The sequence below is a fragment of the Sus scrofa genome, chromosome 5 (genome assembly GCF_000003025.6).
Source record: "Sus scrofa isolate TJ Tabasco breed Duroc chromosome 5, Sscrofa11.1, whole genome shotgun sequence".
In the NCBI taxonomy this organism is placed as follows: Eukaryota; Metazoa; Chordata; class Mammalia; order Artiodactyla; family Suidae; genus Sus; species Sus scrofa.
The window spans coordinates 86064732-86080564 of NC_010447.5; positions in this window are offsets into that span (position 1 = coordinate 86064732).

The window sequence follows — 15833 nt, forward strand, 5'->3', positions numbered from 1 at the left end:
TATCTTTTTAAACATTGACCATGGAGTACGTGTCTTTTTAACATTCTGTGTGACAAAAGAGGAAGCAGTCTCCAAGCCTGTCCACCGCAGGCCAAGAAGATGGTCATCCGAGGAAAAGCACGTGCGTGGTTGATTTACAAACGGAACGAGGTTTGTGCTTGTTGTTGCTTTTGTGGTTTGGGCCACGCTGTTCAAACTGAGCCACATCTGTAACCAGAGCCCCAGCACTGTCAATGCCAGGTCCTTACCCCGCTGCACCGCAGGAGAACTCCCAAATCGCACTCGTTTCTGTGTTGGAACACCATGTTTTGCTGGAAAGTAGGACTGACAGGCAAACTCTGGTTACCCTGACTTGAGTTTTTGATGAATGTTTTCTCAAAAGTGAAGGAACCCAGGGCGCCTCGTCAGGTTTGCCAAGGACTTTCCTAGCGTTAGTGCTGAAACCCTCGTACGTTCCCAGGAGCCCCTCAATCTTGGGCAAAGTGGGATGGTTGGTCACCCTAAGTGAACCTGTCATTTCAGAGAACACACTGACAGTTTGTCTTGCCAGGATAAAATCTGAGCTTTCGAGCAAAAATTAGAATTTTGGAAAACTTGCATTGGCCACTGTGAGCTTCACGGCTTTACAAAACTTGACTTTTCTGACGAGATGAAGGTGATATTAGGAATGTGATATTTGATAGTGTTTGTGAGATACATGAACATTTGGAAGATCTGCACATCTCAGTGAACTGATATTTTCCAAATGGCCAATGGATGATGTACAAAATCCTGCCTGGATAAAACATCCATTTAAAGTCTGAGAATGAGCAATGAATTTTGATACAACAAGTACTGAGAGTTCATTCACATGGGTTCAGGTTCTATATTGCAACTCGTCATTAAGAAACTACCACTTTTTGAGTTTTGGTATGATCTCACAGAAGAATGTTCACATTTATCTGAAAAAGCCATTAAATGCCTCTCCCTTTTCCAATTATATGTATGTGTACAACAGATCATGACAGACTGATGGCAGAAAAACATAGGGAGAGTCTGTCTTCTATTAAGCCGATCATTAAAGAGGCTCACAGAAACGCAAACAATGACACACTTCGCGTGAAAGTTTCTTTTACTTTGGAAAATATATGCATATTTTACAAAAATATTTATGTGCACATGTGGGTTTATTATTTCGATTTTAAAATAAATTCATAAATATTAAATGTTTCTCAGTTTTCATTTCAAATAAAATACATATTGATAGATACAATCCACATAAACGAAAGCCCTGTGGGGACTTTCATACATTTTAAGGATGCAGAGGAGTCCTGAAGAGCTAAAAATAAGGACCCCGGCCCTAGGAAGCGCCCTGCTTAGTAACTCAACCAGCATTTGCTGCGAGAGGCCACTATTTCTTCTGGAATAGCACAGGAGAGAGCCCAGAACGTAGCATTGCCTTCTGAGCCCCACTCCTTTCTCTTTTTCAGAAAGCCACACTCCAACACTCCTCAGATGCCATGTGAAGTGCCCTCCTTAGCCAGCTTCTATGCATTAGTCACAACTGGGCAAGGCTGTTTACCCAGCCCCCAGCGTCTGCGATAACAACCGGTTAGGCTGGAACCTCTCCATATCAAGATATGCGTATGGCTTGGAAACCCCTGCATTTACTAGGTACTGGGAATAACGGCAGAGGTGTCTGAGCATCAGAACTTTGGAAGTCTTAGACCCCCAACAAGAACGTAAGGGATGCTAAGTGAACTTGGGGAGAGTTATCTTGCCCTCAGAATTGATAAGCACAGGTTTCTCTGTTTTCTTTGTCAAGTTACAAGGACATTTCTGAAGGTTGTGGGTTTATTGATTTAAATATTGTACAACGTGCAAGAAACCTAACAGTATAACAACATTATGTCTGCCTGTTCTTTTAAAATATTGATAGAGAATTCATTTCTTCCCTTCTTCTCTTTCATCTTTCTTGCCAGTCTTTAATCCTAGATCAATTCAAACTTCCACTTTCTCTGCGCCTACTTTACGACTGCCAAGCACAGCTACAGATAACCCATAACCATGCCAACTGGCACGATCACCAATGGATGGTTTTCAAGACCAGCTGCACTCACAAGCTTTTCAGCAATTTCTTACTTTGCCCCTGGTTAGAGCCCTTTCTTATTCTCATTCAGCTGTTTCAAATCACTACCTACTCCGTGCAAAGTTTCTTTAAAGGTAAGTTCTACACCAGTGGGTCAAGAGACACAATACTCAGTAGAACTCATTTATAACTCTATTGCTCGGAGTTCCCGACGTGACGCAGTGGAAACGAACCCGACTAGGAACCTTGAGGTTTCGGGTTCGATCCCTGGCCTAGCTCAGTGGGTTAAGGATCCAGTGTTGCCGTGAGCTGTGGTGTAGGTTGCAGACGCGGCTCGGATCTGGCATTGCTGTGGCTGTGGTGTAGGCCAGCGGCTACAGCTCTGATTAGACCCCTCGCCTGGGAACCTACATATGCCGCAAGTGCAGCCCTAAAAAAGGACAAAAGACAAAAGACAAAAAAAAAAAAAAAAAAAAAACCAAACCTCTATTGCTGAAAAAATGGAGTCTGACAATTACTTTTAGGAAACACTGGACCAACCAAAAAGAGATATCTTTTCTGCAAGGCTTCTAAGCATAACCTAACTTTTATCCCCTGCCCCCCGCCCCCGGCCTTTTTGGCCATATCCAGGGTATGGTATGCTGACGTTCCTGGGCAAGGGATCAAAGCCAGGCAACAACAGTAACAGTGCTGAATCCTTAACTGCTAGGCCACCAGGGAATTTCTACAAAACCTTTTTTTTTTTTTTTTTTTTCAACAGAGCATCTATGGGACTTGGCTTCATGGAAAACATTTAGGGAAATATTTCTTACTTCTGGCCATCCCTACTTTTATTTCCTGATTACTTGCTTTTTAAAATCAAAATGCTAATCACCTGAAGTATTTGTAGTCCTATTATTCAGTAGAATACCCTATGTTGGAATCCTGGCTCAACCACTCACTAGCTGTGTGACTTCGGGCGAATTGCTTAACCTCTCTGTGTTTCTTATCTAAAAATGGGAACAACAATTGTATTTATTCTATAAAGATTAGATGAAACATACGCAGACTGCTTTAGAAAATAGCTAATGCTGTAAAAGTATTATCTATTGTAGTTAACTATTTAATATAGTTAGCATTTGGAGAGAAGAGACTAGTCTTATTCATTTTTATATCCCTCACCCATTTTATAGTTCCTGGTTAAAAAATCAGAAAAAAATCAATGACTGATGAATAGTAATACCTACTGTTCTTCCAGAGTCTTATACTTTTATATATATTGACTCAGATTCTTAGTAGAGAGCCAGAGTAAGAAGTAGCATCTCTTTTTTGAGCCAAAAATGAAAAAGAGAAGCAACAAAATTAAATAAAAATAAATTTAGACAATTTCCCCAAAATTACATGGGTTAATAAGTGGCAGAATTAGAACTAGGACTCAGATTTTAGGCAGTTACCTAACACATTAAAAAATTATAAGAAGCATTGACACTGTAAATCAACTATAATGGAAAAAATAAAAATCATTATTAAAACAAGAAGAAGCGTTGAGACATCCCAATTTTTGACAAAACAATGTTCTTCCTAAAAGAAAATTATTTCAATAGAAAAAAATAATCTGACTTTTTAATTTCTTAAATGTGCATTGCTTCATCAAGATAGATGAACATCTAGAATCAAAATTGTTTTAAACCATAATAAACAATTTCAAGATGGTATTTGGTTCTGAAGGGAAAATGACAATTTGGCTTTTATTTGGCATGCAAGGCAGAAAGGCGTAAAAGATGAATTACAGTTTCATTCTCTGAGTGTAAATGGAATGTCCCAACCCAAACTGCTCTTTTTGAGTTTTTTTTTTTTAATAAATTCAGAAACAAATTAACTATGTGGAATATCAGTCAGTACATTTCTGGTGAGGGGGCTGAACTCCAGGGCTGTGGGAGGTGGAGACATCTGAGAAACCACTGCCTGTTAAAAAGGGCAGGATGCTCCAGCACAGGTGCCATTTCACCTGTGAAGTAGTAGCCAGTCAGCATCATACCTGCCAGCCCTACCTGTCCATAGGGAAGGATGCCTAACATTAGATCCATATGGTTCATTGGTTTCTATGCTACTTTTTTGTGGTGGTTTTTTTTTGTTTGTTTTTTTGTTGGTTTGTTTGTTTGGTTGGTTGGTTGCTTTTTGTTTGTTTGTTTGTTTGGATTTTTTAGGGCCACATCCATGGCATTTGGAAGTTCCCAGGCTAGGGGTCGAATCAGAGCTGTAGCTGCCGGCCTACACCACAGCCACAGCAACACGGGATGAGAGCTGCATCTGCGACCTACACCACAGCTCACAGCAACGCCCAATCCTTAACCCACAGAGCAAGGCCAGGGATTGAACCTGTGCCCTCATGGATGCCAGTCAGATTCATTTCCACAGAGCCACGATGGAAACTCCCATTTTTGTTTTGAACCAAATTTGTCCTTTCATCTCATTAACAGCCACTGTGTGTTCTTGAGATTTCCCCCATGGTCTCCATCCTCACCCAGCTTCTCCTGGCCTGTCTGAACTCTGAACAAGGAGTCCTCCCCAAGGACAGACAGAGTAGCTGTCGGGGCCATCCTGCCCAGTTCTGATACCGAGATCCTGATGCCGGACTCTTTACCTTCCCTATAACTACTTGTTAGCCAGGATATGCTGAACCTAGCCCTGGTTGCTTTTTTTAAAAAAATGTACTATACCAGCAATAGACTTTGATCTATGCCAGGGTGGGCAGACTCTGGCCCATAGGCCAAGTCTAGCCCATAGCCTATTTTTTGTAGATTAAATTTTATCAGAATACAAACACACTCATTTGTTGTTGTTGTCTATGGCTGCTTTCATGCGATAATAACAGAATTTATTATTTGTAGCAGGGACCATATGGCCCACAAAACTGTTTAAATACGTGGACTTTTAAAGAAAAACTTTGCTGACCACTGTACGATACTCACAGAAGCCCCAGATGTAGCACCTTTTTTTTTTTCTTTTTTTTTACATGGTTATTCTGTGCTGACTTTCCAGCCAGGTCCAATACTGTCTATAAGTCTCTTGGCCTGCCCTGCTCTGAGATAACAACTCCTCTGTTGCTTATCATGGTTATCAAGGAACACAAGCCAACTAGCAACACCCATGTTGGCTTTTCTTTCAGAACCATGATTCTAAGAGGAGAAGCCTCTTGGCTCTTGCTTCCTATGTGTTCCTCCAATAGAGAATCTTTTGTTACTTTTTTTTTTTTTTTTTTAAACTAGCTTTGGTTTATCTCCCACTTCCACTTTTCTTTAACTTTCTTATCCACCTCTGTCCAGTCTCATCCATCATTCCTCTCTTCATGGAATATGCCTTCCTGAGATAACCCACTCAGAATGTCCCTCTTGGGCAGTACCCTCAACTTCTAAGTTTCTGCTCAGACCTCTCCTGGTTTCTGGAAACTTTGGACCTTGGAGACATCGATCTCAGAAGAAAAGCATTACATTATCACACCAATGTAAGTGGGAATGATCGAAGGCCAGCTTCATATGTTAGCTTTTCTAAGGTAGTTGTGCTTAAGAGAGTTTATCGCCTACACAAAGAAATGGTCCATTTCAAACATGATGTTCTTAGTTCAAGTGCAAATCTTCGTACATCCTTCAGACTTCATGCAAAAGCAACCACTTGGTATTCTAAGTGTGATAACCATCTGTCACCAAGACTTCTACCAAAATCCTCAGTCTGGCCATTAAATCTGCTCATATCTGGCTTCTAGTTTTTTCTAAACTTCATCTCTTACTAAGGGAATGTCCTAAATCACTTTTATATAGTTTCTTTTTTTTTTTTTTTTTTTTGGTCTTTTTGCCTTTTCTTGGGCCACTTCCGCGGCATATGGACGTTCCCAGGCTAGGGGTCGAATCAGAGCTGTAGCTGCTGGCCTACACCATAGCCACAGCAACTCGGGATCCGAGCCGCGTCTGCGACCTTTATCACAGCTCACGGCAACGCCAGATCCTTAACCCACTGAGCAAGGGCAGGGATTGAACCCGAAACCTCATGGTTCCTAGTTGGATTCATTAACCACTGAGCCATAACGGGAACTCCTATATACATTTCACTTCACAGTCCTCTTCTCCCAGTGGAGACAAACAACCCACTTCTTTCCACCAACAGATGCACCTCATTTCATTAAAGTTGTGCAGAACCTACTTCTCCTGGACGACACACACTAGATGTAAGATTCTTATGGGATATTTGTAGGCAAGTGCAGTGCCCAGGAATGAAAATAAATATGCTTATCCATTCAGGGTACATGTCTATGCCCTGGAGCAATGGGCATTTCAGTCCATTCCATTCCCCTTCGCTCACCAATCCGAAATGGGTGATGGAAGAATCACATGTATTTGCACTTCTGAGGCAAATTTTTCAGAAGCTTTTTTCAATCATTTTGAACATCTGGGTATTTTCTGTAAAACAGGTTATACATAAGCCTCCTCAAAGGAGGTTCCGAAGCATTTCATTTCCTTTTGATCATGTTTCTTTGTTGGACACAATGCTTTCAACACAGTTCATGTTCTTCTAGCTTAAGATCTCGCTTAAAACCACGAGTTTGAGATGTTGCTAAGATATCCCCTATTAAAAAATAACTCAATCTATACCACTCCTGATGCTACCACACTCTCTGCAGATGTTACTCTTTATAGTATTTTGTAAGGTTCATCTCAGAACCACAACAACGGTCTCCTAAGGCCTCTAGCTTTAATGCCTTCCCCGGGGAGGCAGCAGAGCTAGCTTCCTGAACTTGGAACAGGTTGGCATGCCCCGACCTTTCATATCCGCTTAACCAAATTCTTATCCATTCTTCAAGAATCACTTCATAGCTCCATGAAGTTTCCCTAGATTTTCTCATCAAAATTAATGTCTTTACCCCCGAAAGTACCACAGCGCTGTACAACTTTATGACAGCAAATCTGAACTTCTGAAGGAATACACGTGTATTCATACACACGCAGGGACCAATAACCAAATGGGAAAGAAGGTGTCCGTGACCAGCTGGGCCACAGCCTCAATCCAGGGCTCTGCTAATGCTTGGTTGGCGCTTGTGGGTTCGTCCCTGAGACGAAGGCAGGCCTTTCTCTACTGAGTCTCCGTAAACACTCCCGAGTCGGTCGTGAGAAGAAAACACAGCAGCGAGACAGTAGAGATTCCCTGTGGCAGATCTTGGCTCCAAACCTCTCCCCACCTCAGCCTCAGCCACACAGCCAAATGGCAACGAGGAAGAGGGCCTGAGGTGCACGCATGACCGTTTGACAGGAGGCAAACCGACCGCTAGTAAGTGGGGTCCAACCGACACCTGTGATGCCACCTGTGAGAGGAGTAGTCCTTCTCCTTAGGGCACACGGCCTCGGGAAAGGGCCAGGAGGGCACCCTTGCTCCTCTGCTCTCCCTCTTCTTCTCCTGTAAACCTGTGGGAATTTACAGCCGAAGCTCATTGTCCCTGCTCTGCCTCCTGCAAGAAGAGAAACAATGTAATATCAGGGAAGTTGGGCTCCCCTGATACTGAACTCTGTTTCTTTGTGCTCCAGGAACCACAGCCCAGGGCATTTTTCTTGGGGCTTTCACCCAACTGCCAAAAATGGGAGCAAGAGGGCATTTGTTAAGTCAGCTCGCAGATCACACGCTATCAGGGCAAGAGTTAACTCCCATTCGATCTCCTGCCTCAAGCTACACCCACCACCCACCAGCTCGGGCCTTTGATTAGGTTTTCTGGAGGTTCCCCGGGGATCATCGCGTCAGCACGGCCCAAGCCACCCCGTGTCAGCCGTGAGACAACATGTCAAATTTGAACCCCCTCCGTTTCATCTTCTCTCAGAAAATGGAAAGTTCCATCAGGAAAAATCACTTCGGTTGGCGGTCCCAAGTTCACAGAGTCCGAAGACATGAACTTCCCCAAACTTCCTCTCTCTTAAATCATTTCCTTCAAAGAAGCCAGGGAGTAACTTCACTCAGATGTTTGCTCCACCTTCAAAGTAGAATTATTCACAGATATGTCTGTCTCCCTGATTATTCCGGGCATTCTTAGACAGCAGGAACTGTTTTATTTATTTTGGCATCCCTCAAAGGCCTGGCACGGTGCCTTCCCATTGGTGCACGAGATACACAGCTGTCAGAGAGGTGTCAGCTGTAGGACGGAACTCCATGCATCAGGCCTGATGCGTTTGCCGCTGTGGCTCTGCAGTCCGCTTCTTGCGAACTCGGGGAGCGAGATGCTTTCCCATCTGCCATAACTGTTCTCCATCCTGATAACCACATGAGCACTGGTCTATTGGCCACCAGAAAGCCCCAGAGGATCTGAGGGATCAAATCTAGCACCACGAGAATCAGAATCAGACCCTAAGCAACTGGAGTGCCTAAGAGTAGCTGGGAAAAAAAAAAAAAAAAAAAGGAAAATGTATATATACCCAGGCATAGACAAGATTGCTGTTCTCATCCTATGCAAAGAGGAATAACGAGGCTTGAGCCAGTTCAGAAGTGATGCCTGATTTGATACAAAATTTCAGTTTTGCACCACATTCATTATCGATTGCTGTGTGATCAATACAAGTAAAAAAAATTACCGCCAAACTCAGAGGCTTAGAGCAACACATATTATTTCATAGAGTCTGTGAGATACACCTGGAATGCAGGTGCTGCTGAGCCGGGTCCTCTGGCTCAGGACCTCTCACAGGCGATGATCAAAGTGTCGGCCCGAGGTGTAGTCACCTCAAGGCTCTACCGGGGAAGGAGCTGCTTCCAAGCAGGCTTGACGGTTGGCAGGATTCGGTTCCTCGCGGGTTGCTGGCCGGAGAGCCTCAGTTCCTGCCACGCTGTTGGCTGGAGGCTCCCTTCCGTTCCTGGGCACTCGAGACACTGCAAAGAGCATCTCCCAACATGGCAGTGGCTTCATCAGAGCAAACGAGCAGGCGGTACCAGAGAGAGAAGGCAAATGGGACAGAAGTCAGCATCTCTCTGTAAACGAATCTTGAAGGTAACATCCTGTCCTTTCTGCCGTATTCAATTCGTTATAATTAAGTCACTGCTCTCACAGGGAGGCGATTACACAAGGGCATGAACACCAGGAGGGGGAGACAATTAGGGGCCATTTCAGAAGCTGCTCACCCTCTCCGCAAGCACGTACAAACATGTGCTGACAGCGTGTTGCCTTCTTCCCATCTCCCATCCCTCTCTTACTCTCCTTTTGCTCCTCTGGACCAAAATCAAGCACCTGGCACTCTTCGCATCCATGCTGGAGCCTCTTCTGCTTCCACCAGCCACAGTCAGGCTAACACTTCATCCTATCAGCCAAACCATCACGCCAAGAGCCTGTCGTGCGTTATTTCCCTTTAGATTTTGGAGAACATTAAATGTTTGAGCATCCTATGGCTCCTGATAAAAGCACACTTATTGTTCCCACTGGAGAGCGGAGCTATGAATACTGCTACAGGCTTCAACATTAATATCATTTTCATTAGGTTTGTCTTTGTGATCGAGTAGCTAGGATGTCTTCTGTTGAGACTATCTTTTTGCATTTTTAATTACATATATGGGATTGTTTCTTACAGCAAAAAGTCAAAACCTCTCTAATATGTGGAAATAAGTCTCCACCGACACCAAGATTTTATTCCAAAACGTTATTGTGTAGAAAGTAATGCTTCTGATGGAGGCATTTGTGTTTGCTTTCTGATTTCAGCATAACGGAATGAAGATTAATGTTACTGAAACTTAAGCCAAAGTAACACCAACGTTCCTTCCATGCATTGCTTCCCACAGAACCAGCAAGAAATGCCTCTAGTTTTCACGTCTCCACACTGTCTCATAGGTGACATTAAGGGCCAGTCTGAGCTCATATTAATGCCAGCTTCCACTTCCTAGGCTGCCCCTAATAATCTTCACGCAATCTCATAGTCTTTCTGCTGCAGCTCAAAAAGCCGAGGAGGAAAGGGAAGTCAGCTCTGGGATGTCGGGAAGAGCTTCCAAAATGTCTTGACTCACCTGATGGAAGATTATTTTGAAAGAATAAATAAGTGTTGCAACAAGTCAGCTCGCTTCTTCACAGATCAGTCCTTCCATTGTCCCGACCTAATTAGCGTAATTTGTGTTAAAGGAGATACTGATTTTGCACAATCGTCTTCTCTTGTATTACACGCATGACAACATTCTCTTTGCTGAACCTGGACAGCAATCTTCTTGTCTGAAATGTAAAAGCTCTTGCTCAGAAGTCTGCTCCTGGCATCGTGGACTCAAAGAGAAAGGGTTCAAGTTACCATTGATGGTGTTATTGAAAATGTAAATACAAACACCACATGACATCGCTTATCTCTGGAATCTAGTATATGGCACAAATGACCCTGTCTACAGACCAGAAACGAACTCGTGGACTTGGAGAACAGACCTGTGGTTGCCAAGGGGGGCGGGGAGGGAGCGGGGTGGACTGGGAGTTGGGGGTTCGTAGATGCAGACTATTGCATGTGGAGTGGATAAGCAATGAGATCCTGCTGTACAGCACAGGGAACTCTATATCTAGTCACTTGGGATGGAACATGATGGAGGAGAAGGTGAGAAAAAGAACGTGTGTGTGTGTGTGTGTGTATTTATGTATATGAATAACTGGGTCACTTGGCTGGACAGCGGAAATCAACAGAACATTGTAAATCAACAGTAATAAAAAAAAATCTTAAAAAGAAAATAGAAATAAACCAAGGAAATAACAGAGGGCCAGGAAAGTCAGGGCTGTGTATTTCTGACCTTGTGAAAGCCGCTGGGCTGCGGGCCTCTGCTGCCCAATTAAAATAAGTTTTGCTGGTGTTCCTCCTGGCTGGGTCCTCCTGTGCTCTCTGAATGATAACTCCGGCCCATCCGGGGACAGGTACAGTTGAAAAGTCTTTGTATTTCTGTAGGCTTAAGCCAACCCCCTCAGAGCAAGCTCTTCCAGCGCTGAGCCGGAGCAGGGCTAATGCCGCGCTTGGCAGCTCATGCGCGGCCTCCTCCTTGGCGAGCCGGCCGCTGCTCTTATCCACTTGAGCTGTCTTTTGAAAGCCTCCTTCTCACAAAAGACAGAGCTGATCTCTAGGGCCTGGGAAAATAGAAAATTCTCACACTGTGATGGGAAACACTGTCAAGACCCAAAACTCTATAGCGAAGCCTCAGACACCAGTGTGAAATCGCAGATAAAGTGAGGGGTAGGGCTGCGTGGGGGAAAGAGGGACAGGGTGCTGAAAACGGACCGGCGAGCCGGAATGGGAAATGATGGAGAAACAACCAAGACCACCCCCCTCTCCAGAGGGTGCTCAGCCAGGGTGCACGTCACCCACTAACTAGGGCACCTGGCTGGCTTCTCCTCCACGTGGCCTCACGTGGAATCTAAGCACGCGTGTGTAGACCGTAGGCCTGACACCCTGACGTTTTTGCCAGGATCAGAAAGCAGATGGACTTGCTTATCGAGAAGCTTCGGTGAAAGGCAAAATGTTGCGGCTCTGACTCTGATTGCTCCCGCTGTTCAGTTTTCGGGGTTTGATAGGTGCTGCATCCTACGAAAGCCAGAGCTCTAAGAAAGCGCATCTCTTGAAACAGCTATATCATATTCTTGTAGGGATTCATATATGTATATATGAATGTATATATGCATTTGTCTTTTTAGGGATGCACCCATGTTATATGGAAGTTCAGGTCCCAGGCTAGGAGTCTAACTGGAACTGCAGCTGCCGGCCTCAAACACCGCCACAGCAAAGTGGGATCCAAGCCGCATCTGCGACCTACACCACAGCTCACGGCAGGGCGGGATCCTTAATTCACTGAGTGAAGACAGGGATCGAACCCGCATCCTCATGGATACGATTTGGGTTCGTTACCCCTGAGCCACCAGGGGAACTCCTGGGACCCATATTTTCATCCCTCTCGAAAGAGTGACGGTTGGTAACCACCCACCTAGGTGTTTATGTAGTTCTCATGACCAGATCACCCTGAAGCTCGAACGATAAAGGTGACGTACTCTTCCCACGCCGGGGTCAGGATGCGCTTTCCCTGCCGATGCTGCAGAAGGGGGAAGCGGGATAGGCTGTGCTTTACTTTTGGACAAATGCTCTTTAAATAGATACTAAAGTATATATTTAAAAAAGCCAGTCTCAAAGGCATATTAACATACACAACAATGTACTACACAGAAAAGGGAGTTTTTGAGCTTTCTAATGTTCTGGGATTGCATCGTCCAACAGAAATGGCGATTTCATTAGCATTTATGACTAGCTTTCCAGGGATGTTTGCCAAAGGGATGAAAGTGGGAGGAGGAAAAAAAACAAAACCAAAAAACCAGCCCTTCCACAGGCTCGCACAAAGGTGCTAATTAGTGATAGTTTTCCTCCACGGGCAATGGCCCAGGATGCAGGGCGCGTGGCCATGGAGCTATTTCCCTTATACCTGGGAAAACAACGAACGTGTTAGCGCAAATGAAAAATTTACCATGTGGAGCTTCATGTCGACGAATGACCACCAAGCATGTGAGGAGTTATTCTGCCCAGAATTTTGAGAAATTATTTTCTATGGAGGGAATTAGCCCCTGCCTAGGTAAGGTGAGCCTAAATTTTCCAACAGCGAGACTTTTGCAATGAAGGATAGGTAAGTTGCAGAGGGAGGCTGGAGCAACCGTCTTGTGATAAAAATAAAAATGGATTTTTGTTTCTCTTTCAAGTGAATCCAAAACTTTGACTTTTCCAGAGCAGACTCTTCAGTGAATCAATCAATACCAGCAGGGACCATTTATTGAATATTCAACACGTGCCAGGCTTTCTTATCTCATTTTATTCTCATTATAACTCGAGGAGGAAGCCGTTATTATCCCCACTTTTCAGATGGGCTAGATGAAAGCCTGGGAGGTTGAACCACCTCCCTAAACTCACACAAGTAAAATGGAATAGAACCGATTGGGACCAAATTGGAACCAGATTGGAACCAACCTCTTAACCAAACTCAAGTTCGTTATCCATCTGAAAGAGGTATAAAGACCAGACCATGGCCCTGGATGTTGTCCTGAAGCCTGGGCAGATCCTGTTGTTCGAATACATGAAACCCCATGTGAGACAGCTGAGCAATTTTTAAGTAGGTTGATTCGATAACTTAACCCACCCTCCTGCCCATACTGTGAGAACCCAGTTCCAGGGGTCTCTGAAGCAGAACCATTCATTCAATAAATACGTATTGGGCACCTATTGTGTGTTAATACGGTGCTAGTTGCTGAGCCTGGGAAAGAGTAGCTTCTCCGCTGGTTGGTTCTGCCCCTCTGCCTGACGCAGAGCTTCTGGGAAGAAGGCAGAATGGCAGACTCCAAGTTTACAGGTGAAACACGAAGGAATAAATCGGGTTTGGAGAAGGAGGAAGAGCTGTGCTATTGAAGAACACAGGAGTGGGGCTGGCTAAATTTTTGGAAAATGTGTATGTGATTAGCTATCCTTCGAATTTTGAAAAGGGCAAAGTTAGGAAAAGGCCCAGGTGTGTTGTGCCCTGGAGACGCACTTCGTTCTAGGTGATGCTTCTGGATGGCGGAGTGAAACTTTTTCAACTCTGCTCTGAGGGCAGGTCAGCTACGGATCCCTTGGCCAGTCAGCAGCCGTCTGATCCTGGGTGATAAGCCTTCTACCACAAGGGAAAGTAAGAGAAGCTTCCCAGAGGGCCATTCACCCCCAGTGGTGGATTCCATAGTCAGCTTAGTCTAGACGTGAACGTCAAGTTCAAATGGGAAGGGATGGGATGAGGGACTTGGATCAGAGGGTATTAAAATCAAGGGGAAGGAGCCTTACGAAGGGGCCTGAAACCAGGCATAGAGGAAGCCCGTTTATTTTGGCGACGTGTGGAAAGTTGCAGAAGGGCTCTGGCCCGTCTGCTTGTTTGGGCCTGACCTACTTGCAGAGCTCTAAGCAGAGGAAGGTGGTAGAATTTCCAATCATCCTCAAGCCTCTTGAAAATGCTAGAGCAGACGGCTGCAGATAATTCACGGAAACGGCTATCAGCAACCTTAGTCATCACCCACTTTTCTAACAGCCTGTGCCATCTGGGAATTCTAACTCATTTCCTCCTCATGCCATTTCACTCTCCTTGCACCTGCGATCCACACTGTGTGGCAGGTGTGAAGGCAGGAATGGGCTCTCTGTGCATCCTACTCCTCCTGCCCCTTCAACTCACCGGGTGGCCCTGAGGCCTGCACTTTGATCAGGCCCATTTTACTGCAAAACCACTTCCTGGATTAGATTTTTTCTTTTCTTTTGTCTTTTTAGGGCCACTCCCTTGGCCTATGGAGGTTCCCAGGCTAGGGATGGAATCGGAGCTGCAGCCGCCAGCCTACACCACAGCCACAGTGACATGGGATCTGAGCTGCATCTGCGACCTACACCACAGCTCACAGCAATGCCGGTTCTTAACCCACTGAGCGAGGCCAGGTATGGAACCCACGTCCTCACGGATATTAGTCAGATTTGCTAACCACTGAGCCATGATGGGAACTCCTAGATTAGACATTTCCTACTCTACCCTCCCTTCAGATTCTGCAACACAGAAACCAAAGAACCACCCTGGGAATTTTTAGAACAGAGGAGGAAAAAAATCTGACCCTAACACTGGAATTTTTGAGGGGAGGGAGAGAGTGGAAAGGGGACAGACAGACTGGGAATATCCATGAGTAAATATCCAACCCTGTATGAGAGCATGCAAGCTGAACCCCAAACGAGAAAATTGAGGTTACCCTTCTGGGTATTATTGACCCCAGGGAATCCCTGAACAATGTAACTTACTATTCCAGGGACTGTCTGTGGTGGGGGCAGGGGTGTCAACCGAACCACAGGACTTTCACCTCCAGGCCCCATGGGACTAGCAAGGCATCATGAACTGCTCAAACCCCGGCCATCACCATTAGAAAGCTCAGCTTGAGGGCTCTGGAGGGACCAACCCTGACGTCCACACAGAGTCTCTGACTTCACACACTCTATCACAAAGCCAAAAGTGCAAGAACTCACGGGAATAAAGAGTCAACATGGAAGCGTCAGTGTGGTTAACAGGAGGTGAGGTCATCACAGAAAAATGTGACGTCACCAAGGAAGAGTGTTGTGTTTTTACAGAGAAATGCTTTCCAGTTAAATGTTTATGACTCCCTACCCATCAACTATAAACATCATAATTTAGATGAAGCTCGCTCTCATTCTTGGTGAGAAGGAAAGGAGTTGGGTGTTCAGAGCAGAAATATGACAACATGCCTGGCTAACCTCATTGCTTCTGCGTATTCCTGAGCAGTGCCCTAACCAGCCAAGAAGCACTCCTGCTACACTTTACTCATGGTTCTGTGGGCTGTCCAAAACTTACGTCTATTTCATAAGGGGCTACTTCTTTTTTTTTTTTTTTTTTTGCTATTTCTTTGGGCTGCTCCCACGGCATATGGAGGTTCCCAGGCTAGGGGTCCAATCGGAGCTGTAGCCACTGGCCTACGCCAGAGCCACAGCAATGCGGGATCTGAGCTGCGTCTGCAACCTACACCACAGCTCACAGCAACGCCAGATCGTTAACCCACTGAGCAAGGGCAGGGACCGAACCCTCAACCTCATGGTTCCTAGTCGGATTCGTTAACCACTGCGCCACGACGGGAACTCCTACTTCTTTTTTTTTTTTGTCTTTTTGCCTTTTCTAGGGCCACTCCCATGGCATATGGACGTTCCCAGGCCAGGGGTCTAATTGGAGCTGTCGCTGCTGCCGGCCTACACCACAGCCACAGCAACGCCAGATT